Genomic DNA, 15032 nt, shown 5'->3' on the forward strand with positions numbered 1-15032 from the left:
AAGGGCTGCTGCAAAGCAAATCCGCCCCGTACTTACATCCCTGCTATGCTCGACAGCAGGCTTTGCCGACACCCTGCTACCCCGGAGCATCGAGGCGGCCGTATTGTTTGGCAGCGCACGACTGGAAAGCACATCTATCACCCCGTGCTAAAGAGGGGAATTAGCTCTGGCTCGGCTGGGGAGCAGGCTTGCAAAAGGAACGGCGACCCGTTGCTCTTGGCAGGGCAGGGGAGCAGAAGGGGAGGACAGGAAAGAGAGCTATGCTGGCTGGCGGGGCAGCCCCGGGGTGGGCCTGCTGCGTGCTGGCTCCGGCTGGGGAAGGACACGCCGAGGTCGTGTGCGCCTGCTGCTTTGGGAGAGCGAAGGCCGGCTCCAGCTCTGCTGAAGCAGGGAAGGAAAGAAAACAAAGGGGAAGAGCAGAGTGCAAAGCAATCCCAGATGCTGCTCGGGGTGAAGCGCCAAGACTCACGGCAAAGCATAGGAGACCTCCGAGGGTCCTCACCTCCGCGGCCGCCCGGGGAGAGGGGCCAGGAATGCCCCCCTGCCCACAAGCTTGCACACTAGACATCACAACTGCAGCCAAAGGGCTGGGAAGGGAGTGGTGGAGCCAGGGAAACGAAGAGGAGGGGATGCTGGGCCCACAGCCGCCATGCTCACCCCGAGTAGTGCTGAGTGTGTAAGACAGTGCCATGCAATGGGCTCGGTAACCAGGGAAAGGCACACACCAGCAGCCCGGGGTTCAGAGACACGCATCCTACCACCGCTCACCCAACCGTCCCCCTGACTCAAGGACAGGGGCTGTGCAGTTGCCCACGCGGTTGGTACCAAAGCAGCCGCGGCAGGTTCCAGCAGCCCCATGAAGCCCGCATCACCTCTCCCTTTCGGCTCCTGACACTGCCGGGCACAGCTCTCCGGCTTAGCCCACGTTCCTGTATGCAAAACCAAGCCTATGTTTCTCCTTCCCTTTGATAAGGCCTCTATTTTTACTCCAGCTCAGGCAGCTCTAAGTAACATATTTCACAATATTTGAATATAGCAACAGATTAAGAGCCTTGAATCACTGAAGTGTGATACAAGGTCATTACTCTCGTATTATTAAGTAGTTAAAAAACTGTATCTAGGCACAGCACATTATTCACAAATCACGAGGAGCAGAAATAATGGTCATTTTAAATCAGGCCTCATGAATATGCAACAGTACCCCAGGTTTTAATCACACGGGGAAAAATATATCTTGACATAAAATTAAAGTCTGAGGCTGTTAACCCTCCCGCCGCCAGCTCCTGAATGCGAACTGCAGCTTTCCCTTGGATGGCGATGGTCTGCTCGTCTTATTTCCTCTCTTTTCCCTTCCTTTTCTTTTTTTAGTTTCAGACCACAGTGCATCAGTTCCGACTTCTCCTTTCGGTGTCATTTCATCAGTGGGAACAATCGAGTTATTCACGTGGAGTGACCCTTGCTAACAGCCTCGACAAACTGACAGAGGAAATGCTGCGACCACAGGACGGAGACCAGCGTGCATCGCTCCCAGCCGCGACCCGGCATTCCTCCTGGGCGCGACTCCGCTTTCAGGCAAACCGTCCCGCTGACAGTTACTTACTTAACCCTCCTGGACTGACCTCCTGCCAAGTTCAAACACACTTCGTCTGGAGTAAGTAACTACAAGAGAGATGGTCCAACGAGTAGAGCGGTCCCGAGCGAGCTCACCGATGGGGCCCTGCTCTCGGCAGGGTCAGGCTGGCCTGGTGACCACGGAGCAGGCCCCAATTCTCCGAGGTTCTGGATGTTCGTGCTATAAGCACCTGCATTTCCCAGCATTTGGGGAAAATCATCCCAGCAGGGACCAGCATCGTGCAACCCAGCGCGCCCCACCTGCAAGGTTCACGAACCAGTGAAGGATACAAGCCCTTTCGGGGCTGCTGCTTGAGCACTAGTCTAGACGAGCGCCAGTAAGACCTGCAGGCACCTGCCATGTAAAGCACTATAAGCACCATGGACTGGGCCGGACTTCAGGTCCGTCTTGCCCGGTCTCATGTCACACGGCAGCAGAGAGCGGGGGCTGAAAGCGAGAACGAACAGGGGACGAAGGGGGTTTTCCCTTGGTCCTCTCTCACCTGCAGCCTCCAGCCTTGACGATCCGATTTGGAGGCCATGCCCCTCACTCCCATAGCGACCGCTGCCCCTTTCCTCCAGGCATGTGTCCAGTCCCTTTTTAATCTAGCTAAACTCAGTATCCAGCACAACCAGTGGCAACGAGTTCCATCCTTTCATGACATGCGGTGTGAAAAAGGACTTCCTGGTGTTTGTTTTAAATTCGTCCCCTCATCTTGGGACCCCCTATGGCCCCGTATTGCCGTCCCTCCCAGCCCTCACCGCATTTATCCTCGCGAAAGCCCTGGGCTGGTGGCAGGCTCTGAAGGACGCAGCGACTCAGGGACTTGCCCAAGGTCATTCAGGAAACATTTGGCAGAGCAGGAATTTGAAACCACCTCTCAAGTGCTGGAAAAGTGATTTAAGCACAATAGCACACTTCTTCCCCTCCCTGCCACTAACAGCACCGAATTTGTGCGGATCCCGGCATGCAGCAATAGCCTGTGACCAGCTCTGCACGCAGCCCCGTGGATCACATCCAAAAAAGCCTTGCCTTTGCTACCAAAGATCATTTTAAAGATGCATTAAAATTCCAGGCGTGCCGTGTGTCCCACCCATCAAACCTCCAGAACAGGGCGTGTTTGCAAGGTGCTTACTGTCAGCTTTGCAATTAGGAAAGAACAAGCACAGCAGGGCCAGCCGGCTCCCCGACTGAGCTGGAGGAAAAGATGACCAGCGTAGGGGTGAGGAGGGCATGCAAAGCCTGGCCCGCTCGACCGTGCACACACCCTGCACGGTGCACCCCAACTGCAAGGGACCCAGCAGGGATGTGGGGAGCTCGTGAGCAGAGCACGGCTCCGTCTGGTCCCCTGAACATGCAGGGTTGGGGGCACACGAACCCAGGCCGCCCTGCCTTCTCCCCTTACATGTGCCATGGCCCCGGCCGGCAAGGTAGGGGTGCAGAGACTGCCGGCCCGCGGGGCTTTGCTCCTAAGCAGACTGTGCCTGAGGCTGAAACCTCGTCTCTGCATCCTTGAGAACATGGCTCGACTTCGGAAGCAAGTGACCTTTCCCACCCGGCTCTGGCACGAAGGCTACGTGCTGTGCGGAGGCAAGAAACTTCTTGCCGCTTGGCTCGATTAACAAAGCCGCATGGAGCTGGTGCAAAGGCCAAGCTGCTCTCCCGGTTCCTCCCTCCGGCCTGCCCTAGCTCCTGGCTGGACAACAGCCACCTTCCTGGGGTCAGCTCCCGGCCGGACCTGGACCTGCCAGGTCCCGCCACGGCCGCAGAGACCTGGCGCTGCCTGCTCTGCATAACGAGGAGGCACAGCAGATTTGCACCTTATACATTAAGCAAAGTGTGTGTGTAGGTGTGGGGGGTATATGTGGGTGTGGGGGGGTATATGTGGGTGTGGGGGTATATGTGTACATGTGTGTGTATCTGTGTATATATGTGTGCATGTGTATGTGTGGGTACATATGTGTATGGGTGTGTGTGTATATATAAGTGCGTGTGTACAGTGTATATACACGTGTATAGGTGGCAGCTATGCTACGCTTAGCTGCTTCTGCTCAGACCTGACGAGGACCGCCTTGCAGTCGAAAGCCTGCCCAACTCTACCCCGACCAGGCAGCTGGACCAATGCAAAGATAATACTGCAGAAACCCTTGCCTCTCACCCAGTTTCTAAGTCATCGCAGCTACAGCATCCCTCTTGCACTCCCATGTATGTAGATACCAGTCTACCAGGCCTTCTACTTGCCTCCAGGCTAAGACGGGGGGTCCACCTGTCCTGCGCACCCAGAGCAAGCAGGCAGACTCGCCAGCTCCCCCCGGCGAGCGTGCAGCAGCCACCCCCACCCCCGGCAGCTGTGCAAGCCAAACAAAGAAATAAATGCAAAATTGCAGAGCAGGACTGAAGAGTTTACCCCAGAGGCTACGGCAAGTCTTACCCTTTGCACCACGACCCGGCAGGATCCTTGCCAACTTATGCAGCAACACGAGGCATTTTCCAGAGCCTTGAGAAACGCATTTTCCTGCTCGTAGGCGATTCTGTGGTCCCATCAGGCAGACAGATGCCTACAGATTACATTCCTGGGCCAAACCCGAGCAAGGGCCTGCGTTTGCTTCTGTAAACAATTAATCTGTTTGGACGAGCATGATCAAACTATCCGCACGCGATGCACAGGGCGAACTCCCACCACTGCTCTGCCTGGCTGCACGCTGCACAGAGCACAGTGCCCCCGCGCCGCTCTGGGCCGGGAGAATTGGCGGCGGTTCGGCACAATGCAGAGGTTTCTTAGGAAATCTCTTAACGGGAAAGCCCCTCGTCGGCACCGCATCGAATGCCAGCACATCTGCATCCAGTTCTGGCTCAGCTTTTACTCCCAAGGCCGTCAGTGGGGATTTCTCCGCTCGCTTCATTCAGTGGAGCCCTGGAAGCTCTTTCAGTTATTAGCAAAGTTTTCTTCCCCCGAAGCCCAGAAAGCAAAGGCCGGTGCTGGACCGCTGCCTGCTCCTTGCCATTAGCTTTACGGCACATGTTAAGCCATTTCCGTGCTCCTGCCTCTGCTCTAACCCATTTCCTGATTCTTTCAGGAACGGCTTCGTCAGGCCGCCGTGTCTTTTGCCTGGCTTCCTCTTCAAACTGCGTGTGCTCACAGGGGGAGGGAAACCCACCCGCGTGCAAAGTCCCGGGAACCGTTCATTTGTGAGACCCCATGCACCTCTACCAGCCAACCTGGCCTGCCAGGGGCATCCCGACTACCTGGCTCCACAATCCCACCGTACAGGCATAGGATAAGCGGCATTGCATGTCACTAGGAGTACGCCAGTCCGTGCTTGAGACCCGACAGACATTGCTGCTCTGCATTTTGCACCAGCGGGTCCGGAAAGCTAATGTTCCCTTCTGGTTCTAGGCATCTCTCGGGTTGCATTTTTCTTCTCTGAAGACATCGATTTAGATTTATTCCACCAGCACTTCCATCTCCTCCGGTGCACGAACCACTGCCAGGCAAATGAGCTGGAAAAGATAAAGCCTGCTGCCACGCAATAACAGCCTAACGAAAAACGTGACAATTATTCCTGGGTATTTTTACACAGGAGGTGACATACGCCGATCAAATGCTTCAGCCCGACGGTCCCTCGCAATTAGCTTCGGCTCGCTAACTCAGCAGCAGGGCCGCACATTGCGCCGATGAGGGCGAACAGATTTATTATGCGGTGCTAGACTCGATCCCAGTCCCAGCTGCTAATGGAGGCCCCAACCGCGGGCTTTGTTTCTTGTCTGGCTCTGTCACAAGCATCTCACAGTTACTGGGCACGTCTACACATGCAAGTAATGCTATTTGGCTTTACTATACAGCAGACTAATTTGCTGCACAATAAGCACCTGCACGTGTAGATGGTGACACTTTACTGTGCAGTAGATTAGTCTCATGTAAACACAGCCACTAATGGGATTTTGGTCCTCCCCGGATCCTGTGAAGCAGGGACCTCCGTTCTGCCAAGGCAAAACCAGGACAGGACACATGACGTGACTGGGCCAAGGTCCCAAAAGAAGTCCACCCCACATCTCCTGAATCCCAACCCAGTACCCCGAGCGCTAGGCCTGTGAACAGCTCTTCCACCGGCTACTTGTGCATCTTCGGAGAATAAGTTTTCCAGCTTGAGGGTGGGGGGAGAAGGGGGATTCCACTGCCTGACCGACCCGCGTGGGTATACGGGGTGTATTAGACCAGGTTGTTTCCCAGCAGCAGTCCCACACTCAGCAACACGGCTCGAGGCAGTCAGGGCCAAGTGGTAGACCGTTACTCCTAGACCATATTGAGGCCCAGAGCTGTAATGAGCCTTTACGGAGAGAGCCAAGAGACTCGAGTCAGCTGCTCCTGCCAGGTAAACACATCGGCAGCCATCTCCGTGTTAACCCAAGTGCCCGTGGGATGCGGCGGAGGCACTCCCTCCGAGCCAGCAACCGGTACGACGAGTTTCGACCTGGTGGAAAATTACCTCCGATAAACATCTGAGCACGGTGCTTTCCCGAGCTGCTGGCACCGCAGAAGCAGTGCCGTGAAGCAAAGCTGAGACCAGAGGGATGCCTTGCTCGCTCGGCCCGTGAATGAGCAACGGGCACAGCACGAGCCCTCCGGGCAAGCCAGGAGCAAGGGGCTTCCCTGGAGAGAGCCCGGCGTTACCCGGGCACAAACAAACCCACTTGCTCTGGGAAAAACGCATCTTTCAGGGCACGTTGGAAGTGGAACAGAAGCAAAACACTCCCGACATGGGTCCGGTGCAATGCTCGGACAGCATCAGAGCGCCGTGGTGCCGACCTGCCAGCCGGCCCCGGCTCTTGCTCCCACAGGCACACGACAAGACACAACTTTCTAAGCCAGCTGCTCCCAGCAAAATGCACCACTCTTGGTCACAATCCTCGTCTGCTCCATGCTGCCGGTACCGCGGGGACGCAGGGAGCGGCTGGAAGCAAGAGGCGCCCTCACGCTGCCCCCAGCTCAGCTGCCAATCCAGCACCTTGCGTCTATTTGCAGATGCTATAAAGCGAGCTGGGTTCAGCCGCTCTTGCTCAGTCGCCCTCCAAAGACAGAGATAAACGGAGGGAAAAAATGCACAGATGGTTTTTCTGCCACTGACTCAGACATCCCCCGTGCACCACAGCCCTGGCCCAGCACTCTGCATGCGGTGGCAGCCTTAGGGGAGGGCACACCAAGTGACCGCCTGGGGTCCCGCACTTTATGGGGCCCCAAAGGTTTGCAACAAATATCCGGCTTGCTTATAGGTCATTAAAATTAAGCCCCTAAGGGGCCCCGAATGACTCTTGCCCAGGGCCCCAACAACCCTAGGGCCAGCACTGTGGCATGCACAGCTGGATTCTGCTGTTATTGTACCCTGCGCAGCCCCCGAGAGGCCATGCAGGCTGCTGGGTGCCTTGCCCTTTCGGCAAGCAAAGCCAGGCACCTAAATAACACCCCTTTGGGCCTCGCTTTAGATGCCCGTTGCATTAAACACAGGGGTTCATAACCTCGGGGCTGGGACAGGACAACCCGAAGCTAAAACTGCAGCGAAGCGCCATGCTCCCTTCTTACCGACGCTGCTCCAGCTCCGTTCAGCTAAAAGCAGAAGAATGAGGCCTTCTCCCAAAAATCAGTTCTGGACAAATCCGTCTCCCCCTGTTTGACTGGCCTGGAAGAGGGGAGGAGAGCAGGGCTTTGCACTGGGCGCACTTTGGATCCGCGGAGGAGCTCCCTAGGCTCCTGCCAAACAAAGTCTGGGGAAGAAGAGAGGGGGAAAAAACCTCACATATGAGGAAAAGGGAGGATCTGGCCAAGACAGGCACAGGCGTAACAAGTCCCATCTCGACCCGGTTTAGCCTGACAGGCCACTCCTGGTAATTACGGCCCTGACTGTGACTGCTGCGGCTGCAACGAGGGCCGGATCCTGCAGCGCTCTCCGAGGCACAACCACCGCAGGAGGGCTGGAGCGGAGAACGGCGGGGCTGCCACGTCTCTTCTGCTGCTTGTCAGCGCCCGTGAGACCAGCGCCAGAGCGTCGCTGGACGGGGTCCTTCCCCGTGCTGCGAGCAGACATGGACCGGGACGTCGCGTCCTGTTTCGGGGGCTGGCGCGTGGCTTTATCCGTCCCCAAAATGGGAGAACGAGGCAGGGGAGGGCATGCCCCAGGGGGCTGGTGCACAGGGGCATGTCTCCCACCCTCCACGGAGCCACCCCGAGCCCCTGGGACAAACTGGCCCAGGCCGTGACCCCACTCACAGTATCACAGAGCAGTGGGGCAGAAGTCAGAGTCCAACCCCCGGCCTGGATCAGTCCCGTCCGAACCATCCCAGACAAACCCCTGGTCTAAACTCTTAGCAAAACTACCGACAAAACGCCCGCCCCTGCCCCAGGCGCAGCAGCGGGATCACAACCACCAACACCCTGCAGCTGCGACGGTGGTTAAATATACTGGCAGTGGGCAACACAGCCTGCGACAGAGGAAGGCAGCACCCCCCTGCCCCCCCATGTCCGAACCAGCCTGAACAGGAGGGGAAATCCCTTCCTGACCCCATCCACCGCTGCTACCTACCGCAGCCAAGCGCTGCCCAGCCAACTGGGGCTGCGGGCACGAGGTCTGGTACCCAGCACGGCTGCATTCACCCAGGGGCTCTGGCCAAGGGTTGTATGGGAACAGCCCTGGTGGGAGCAAGTCCACCCTGTCATGGCCTGCTGGGGGAGAAAGACCTGCCTGGTATCAGTTTTAAACCCATCACCTACTCATTTCACCCCTAAGACCCCGGCACCGCAGTATCGCAGTCCTTCCCAGCCCTCACCGGATGTATCCTCACAAAAACGCCGGGCTGCAGACAGGCTCTGAAGCACGCAGGGACTAAGGGACTGGCCCAAGGTCGTTCAGGAAACATGTGGCAGAGCAGGGTTTTGAACCCTCCTCTCAAGTGCTGGAGAAATGATTTAAGCACAAGATCCCACTCTTCCCCCTCCCTGCCACTACCAGCACAGCAGGGTCAGCTGCTCCTGGGCGTCGCGCATCCATCCTGCACCTTAGAGAAGCTGTTTTGCCGGCCCGACACCGCTGCTCAGCATTCATACATCCCACCCCGTCCCAGCAGCACCGCCTCTTGGAAACATTTCTATCTACTTCAGTGGCTGCAATCAGACCATCTTATTAATTTGTAGCTGAAATCAGGGCCGCGGTGGGCTAGGCGCTGCACAAAGCACAAGGCAGGTCCTGTCCTGAAGCACTTGCTCTCTTTATAGAGAAAACAGACACTCAGTGGGGAGGGGAGAGGTATTATTATGCCCATTTTACAGATGGATAGTGGAGGCAGAGACTAATTAAATGGCTTTCCCCAGCTCACAGAAAGCGTCCAGGGCAGAGCTGGACTATGAACTCAGGGAAGGCATCACATTAAAAGCAGCTTTCCACGTGGTTTCTACACACGCAAACACAGTCGTGCACACGTGAGCTTGCAGATCCTAGTGACAGCTCTAACGTCTGCCGTCAGGGCAGTAACGGGACTCTTTCCCACCCGACAAACTCCCAGAAAGTTGCATACTCAACATCATTTCTTCATTTTCCAGTGAACTGAGAAGTGCTTTCATTGCACCCTGACACCGGGGAGGTCGTCACTCAAGTCTTGTGCTAGCCCATGAGTTCGAGGAAGGTGGTCGCTCCAAAAAGCTGATGGTGACTTACCAGACAGGCCGTGTGTCACTATATATTTCTGGGCTAGTGAAACCCATTTTTTGTAATAACTATAACAAATTAATTTGGATGCATTTGGTCTGTATCCGACTCCCCGCAACCACTTCCTCCATCACCGACTTACCAGATACTTAACAAAAATCTATTTTGCCCACCAAATCTCCAGCCGAGTTAATCAGTTTGTTAATTTAATCCAGTGAACGACACATGAACTGAGGGAGTTCAATAGAATCCAATTAGAGAAAACCTCTGTGAGCATCGGGCTGGATCAATTGGCCTCAATGCAAATTTATGGGAGCCAATTAGAGACGAGAAGTGAAATGGAGAAGAGAAAAAAGGAAAGAAGTGCACGTTTCCTGATGTTGCAACTGAGGAAGAATAGGAGTCACGGGGTCTACACCATGTCACCCTGGCTTCTGCTTTGGTTTTGCATAGGGCATGCGCAGGGATAACAAGATGCCCCTTTACAGAGGTGGGCACAGCCCCACGCGTTGCCCACAATCACCGGGCAACAAACCAGCGGCAGGGCGAGGAGCACAGCTGTGCTCTGCCCTTGCACGCCAAGCCAAGACCCTGCTCCGTTTGCATTGCACGGTGGACGAGCGGCTCTGCCGCGGGTGGGACACTGCTATACAAAGCCTGTGGGACCTCCGTGCACTACGGCTTAGAGGGGCAATTATTGAGCTTCCTTCCTTGCAGCCTCATCACTCCGCAGTCTCTCCCGCTCCAGCCTCAGCTTGCTAGGGACTGGATCCAGAGCCCATCATGTCTTTCTACTGACTGCCTTAGGTGTGGGTCAGACTTTCCCAGCCACATTTCACTCCATTATCTAAAGTGCACACAATTACTCTACTGTTCCCCGTCCTCCTCTCTCCCCCTTCGTGCCTGGGAGTGCTGTGCGCTGGGAACAGCGGTGCAGAACTGCCCTTTCCTGGGGTCATAGCTGCAGCTAGCCCGATAGCCCGTCTCCCACCGTGCCAGAGAGGACACGGGGTATAGCCAGCATTTCCCACCTCCTGACCGGTTTAGTGCAAATTTACACTTCCCCAGTGTAACTCCGCGCTGTTCTGGGCAGAGGCAGCGGCTGCAGGACCGAGAGGTGCATTTGAAGGGTAGGCAAAGTCGCATCCAGTTTTGCTTACAGACCTTGCAGACTAACTAAATCACAGACATGCGCGGCACAAACTTTCACTTCCTCCGATGCTGGGCAAGGACGTGAGCAGAGCAGTGCACAAAGTGGAAGGAGGGGTTTGAAGGCCTGGCTTCACGAGGACACCGCTACCTGCCTCTCTGCTCCCGGGCACCGTGCAACAACTGGCATCGTTTAGCAGCCCGCCCAGCAGGACCCCTCAGGACACGACCGTAATCCAAGTCGATTAATATATGCTAACATAACGAGCTCTGTGCTTCCTTCCCTGTCCCATTGACGGTGCTGCTCCTGCATGCTCCGGCCAGCTGTTTGTTTGCAAAGGTTTCCTAGCCTGGATCTCTCAACTGCTGCAGATGTCAACTCGCCTTGCTTCGAGATAAGTCTCAGAGCCTTCAGGGCTGTTTGGCTTTCCCCCACGCGCCTGCTTTTTATCAAACCAGTAAGACAGGGCAACTGTTTGCAAACTATCCAGTTACCATTGCAGAACATCCTCATCCCAACAGGATCTAACCACTAGGCTGGAAAAAAACACACCGTTCAGCTCAGATCCCCGCTACTTTAAAAGGAAACGTTGTCCAGAAGTGCGCGGCTTCGCTTGCACTTCCCCTCCGTTCCCAAGGCACACTTAGTGTCGCTCGAACCTCCGAGCAGCCTCTGGGGCTACTGGCCGTGTTGGATGAAACCCAACATCGCCTCCAACGTGCAGCCTTCGGACGCCTGGGGAGACGGGGGTTTGAAGATGACAACATCGGATCCAAAACCAAGCTCGTGGTTTATCAAGCAGTCGGGGTCCCCACCTTACCGTACAGAGCTGAGACACGGCCAACGTACAGGAGACACCGAGTCATTGGAGAAGTGCCAGCCACGCTGCCGGTGCAAGACCCTTCCCTTCCTAGTGGACTCCAAGATGAACATGAGCCGGCAGTGTGACGAAGCCATCAGAAAAGCCAATGGCACTTTATCGTGCATCAGCAGATGCATGACAAATAGGTCCAAGGAGGTGATACTTCCCCTCTATCGGGCGTTGGTCAGACCGCAGTTGGAGTACTGCGTGCAATTCTGGGCGCCACACTTCAAGAGGGATGCGGATAACCTGGAGAGGGTCCAGAGAAGGGCCACTCGTGTGGTTAAGGGCCTGCAGACCATGCCCTACGAGGAGAGACTAGAGAAACTGGACCTTTTCAGCCTCCGCAAGAGAAGGTTGAGAGGTGACCTTGTGGCTGCCTATAAGTTCATCACGGGGGCACAGAAGGGAATTGGTGAGGTTTTATTCACCAAGGCGCCCCCGGGGTTACAAGAAACAACGGCCACAAGCTAGCAGAGAGCAGATTTAGACTGGACATGAGGAAGAACTTCTTCACAGTTCGAGTGGCCAAGGTCTGGAACGGGCTCCCAAGGGAGGTGGTGCTCTCCCCTACCCTGGGGGTCTTCAAGAGGAGGTTAGACGAGTATCTAGCTGGGGTCATCTAGACCCAGCACTCTTTCCTGCTTATGCAGGGGGTCGGACTCGATGATCTATTGAGGTCCCTTCCGACCCTAACATCTATGAATCTATGAATCTATGAATCCAGCGGGAAGACAGATGCACCAACATTAGTGTCCTCTCACAAGCAAACACCACGAGCATCCCTCATCTGACTTCAACTTTGCTGTGACGGCTGCGTCATCTGGCTATCTGACTCCAGACTCCCGAGCCCAGGCGTACGCTCACGAGAAGGGGAGAGAAAGCGCTTCAAGGACATCCTCAAGGCCAACGCGAAACGATGCAGCATTGACATCAACTCCTGAGAGACGACTGCCCAGGACCGCCCCAAACAGACGAAGAGTCTCAATACCTTGAAACCGGCACAACGACAACAGGAGACGGAAAAACGGGAGCGGAAGAAACAGCGTGTCGTGGACCGAATGAAGAACCCGGAGCCACCCCGTGCAAAACACGTGCCCGAGCTGCAACCGCCTGTCGATCCCAGACCAGCCTCACCAGCTATCTTCATACCCACGGATAAGGCAATCACGGAAGACAATCGCCCTCGACTGCGAGGCACTGCCGATGACCAAAGCGTCCTTTGGACCCGCGTATTCTGGGACAGCAGGAAAGTCGCCAACAGCAGAGACCAAAGGAGAGCTAAGTTGACACTAGCCCCACGCCGGGATCTTTGAGGATGTTCTTTTAATTTTTCCACCTTACTATTCCAGGTCTAACCTGAACTCCAGGGCTCACCACACAAATGCCACTTGGGATCTGCCCCGCTCAACCCAATGGAAAGGCTCTCCTTGACTTCAGATGCTTGAACCCTGATGCTGCAGAGCGATGCCCAGGCTTGCTGTGGAGCCCTGCAGGAAGATGCTCTGGGGCTGCTCCCAATGCACGAGGCTACGGGCTGGGGCACTGCATTGCCACTGTGGACTCTCAGACTGGGTGGCCTGAGCAACTCTTTCCTGACCGAGGCTCCCAGTCACAGCCACGATGCCCACAATGCAGATATTCAATAGGGATCATTGCAAAGACCCTGCTGTAATATTTCAAACTGTTTCCTTTCTCCCTTGAGAAAGGAACCGGTGAGCTAAATGGTCAAGTGCTGCCAGAGCTACTTTGCAGGAAGGCAGTCCATTGCACCAGGACCCGTTTCAGTGGAGTAGAGCCAGGCAGAGCATCAGCATGGACTCAAGCGCACGTGGGTGTAACGGGCCAAGTGCAACGTGTCTGGCAGGGACAGCAGACAGGGCTCTGCCGCCTGCTAGCGAAAAGCAGGATCCCAGCATAGCATGGCAAGGGATGGTAGGCTCAGCCTCTGCAGGCCTTGTGCATGCAGCAAAGAGCCTGGCCCGTCCCGTCCCGTCCCATCCGTGTTTCTGCAGACGCGATGCTACTGGTGGCGTAGCACAGTCCGAGGGGTCCTGCTAGCATCCCTTGCGTGTAACCCCATGCAAATCCAGCGCCAGGCATCCCGAGAAAGCCGCGACACCCAAGGAAGCAGAATGGCCAAGCCGATACGGCCCGAGGCCGAGAGAGGCAGGAGACCCGAGTGCTAGTTCGGGCTCTTCCAAACACCTGCTGCCTGACACGGAGGAGGTCCCCGCCAGGACCCGCATCTCAGCTTCCCCCCACGTACAACGGGGATAACGCTACTTAGCTACCCGTGCAAAGCACCGTGAGCCCCGGAGACGAGAACGGCCAAGCCCTCCTGCCTGGGAAAGCACCGGTCTCCTCTGCCGTACTTGAAAATTAATAAAACCAAGGCAGCCTGGAGCCCCTGCGCTCACCACAAGCAGACACGGCCACAACACCAGTCACCTGCTCCTACCCCGGCTAGGTTGGTCTAGCAGAAGGCATCCCTTAGCACCATCAACTGAAGCTGTCCCAGGAGAGGACCTCGCCTTCTGGCACGTAAAGACCAGGAGCATCCCAAAGGCCCCGGATTCACAGCAAATCCCCCCAAATGACTTACCCGTCAAGCAGAAACCGACTCTCCCTCGACATTCGTCCCAACCGATTCCCTCCGCTTCCTGGAAAAAGGGAAATCAACCAGTTAACAGATTCAGGAAAGAATTAATACAAAGCACTGACGCCTGAATGATTACATGATAAGGCACGGAGCAATTCATTGTGCTCCTGCAAAGGCCGGAGCACGTTCAGCTGACCCTGCCCTGCCCTCTGCCGGGAGCAGAGAGGCAGCTTGTCCCTGCCCGGCGGAGAGCCGCTGGCCTGGAGATGCGGGGTGGAAGCTCAGTGCAGATGCGGGGCTGGTCGTGCACCTGGGTTAACACGAGGGCTGGTGTGCATCACTGTTGCACCTACAAGCGTGATCGTGAGGGGCGGCTGCAGCATGCTGCGGTCCTAGGATGGGGATCTGGGCACGGCTAGGCAGGGAAGAGGACTGTCGAGGTGCACAAGGGCAGTGCCGAGGTGCACGAGACCTTGCAAATGCCTCTGGTCACAGGTTGCTCCAAGAAACGCCCAAGGGGCTGCAACTGCCAGGGGATGCCTTGCCTAAGGATGCCTGCCTCCAAAGCATATGCGAGACCCGCCGAGCTCGCTGCCTTTGCTGCAAGTTATGAACAAGGGGCAGCAGGGAGGTAGGACTAGACACCTGCGGGAGTGGGGGCACTCTCCATCACCGGACGTGTTGGAGCAGACGTAGGACAGACACTGGGCGGGGATGATGGTGATGTCTATGCTCTACAATGGAGATTTCCCAGCTTCTGGGCTGTGCTGGTTGCTCCCCCTTTTCTGCTCCGTGTGTCGGGGGGTTTTAAGCCTTTCCAGAGGCGCTGGGTGCTGGCTGCAACCCATGTTGGGCACTTCGACTGGTCTGTGCCAATCAGGTCCTAGCTAGACGGTCTTGCCCGTCTGCCCCGGGTCAGATTGATGCCACGTTCGGGGTCAGGAAGGAATTGTACCCCCTTGTCAGATTGGTACGGACTACGGGATGGGGTTTTGCCTTCCTCTGTAGCAGAGACATGGCCTCCATCCAGGATCTCTTGTGCACGTGTTGACATTGCATAGAGGCAGGACGGTGGCTGCCGCGGTCCCTGTGCTCGCCCTGCGGCTGGTTCG

At 56.2% G+C, this 15032-nt stretch overlaps 1 protein-coding gene across 5 annotated transcripts in view; it reads right to left on the bottom strand.

The window, feature by feature from the left end:
• The window catches only part of PAQR5 (progestin and adipoQ receptor family member 5), a 39167-nt gene extending 25221 nt beyond the window's left edge, over positions 1-13946 (bottom strand). For 2 of the 5 annotated variants that reach the window (XM_059714520.1, XM_059714517.1), the window contains exon 1: positions 7191-7346. The gene's annotated coding sequence lies outside the window, so the exon portion shown is untranslated. Of the gene's footprint in view, positions 1-2114; positions 2506-4043; positions 4648-7190; positions 7347-13923 lie in introns of those variants that run through there. The other 3 variants (XM_019477591.2, XM_059714519.1, XM_059714518.1) reach the window with 3 other exon arrangements.
• Between the last annotated feature and the right edge of the window lie 1086 nt (positions 13947-15032).

This window comes from Alligator mississippiensis, chromosome 11 (genome assembly GCF_030867095.1).
Source record: "Alligator mississippiensis isolate rAllMis1 chromosome 11, rAllMis1, whole genome shotgun sequence".
NCBI lineage: Eukaryota > Metazoa > Chordata > Crocodylia > Alligatoridae > Alligator > Alligator mississippiensis.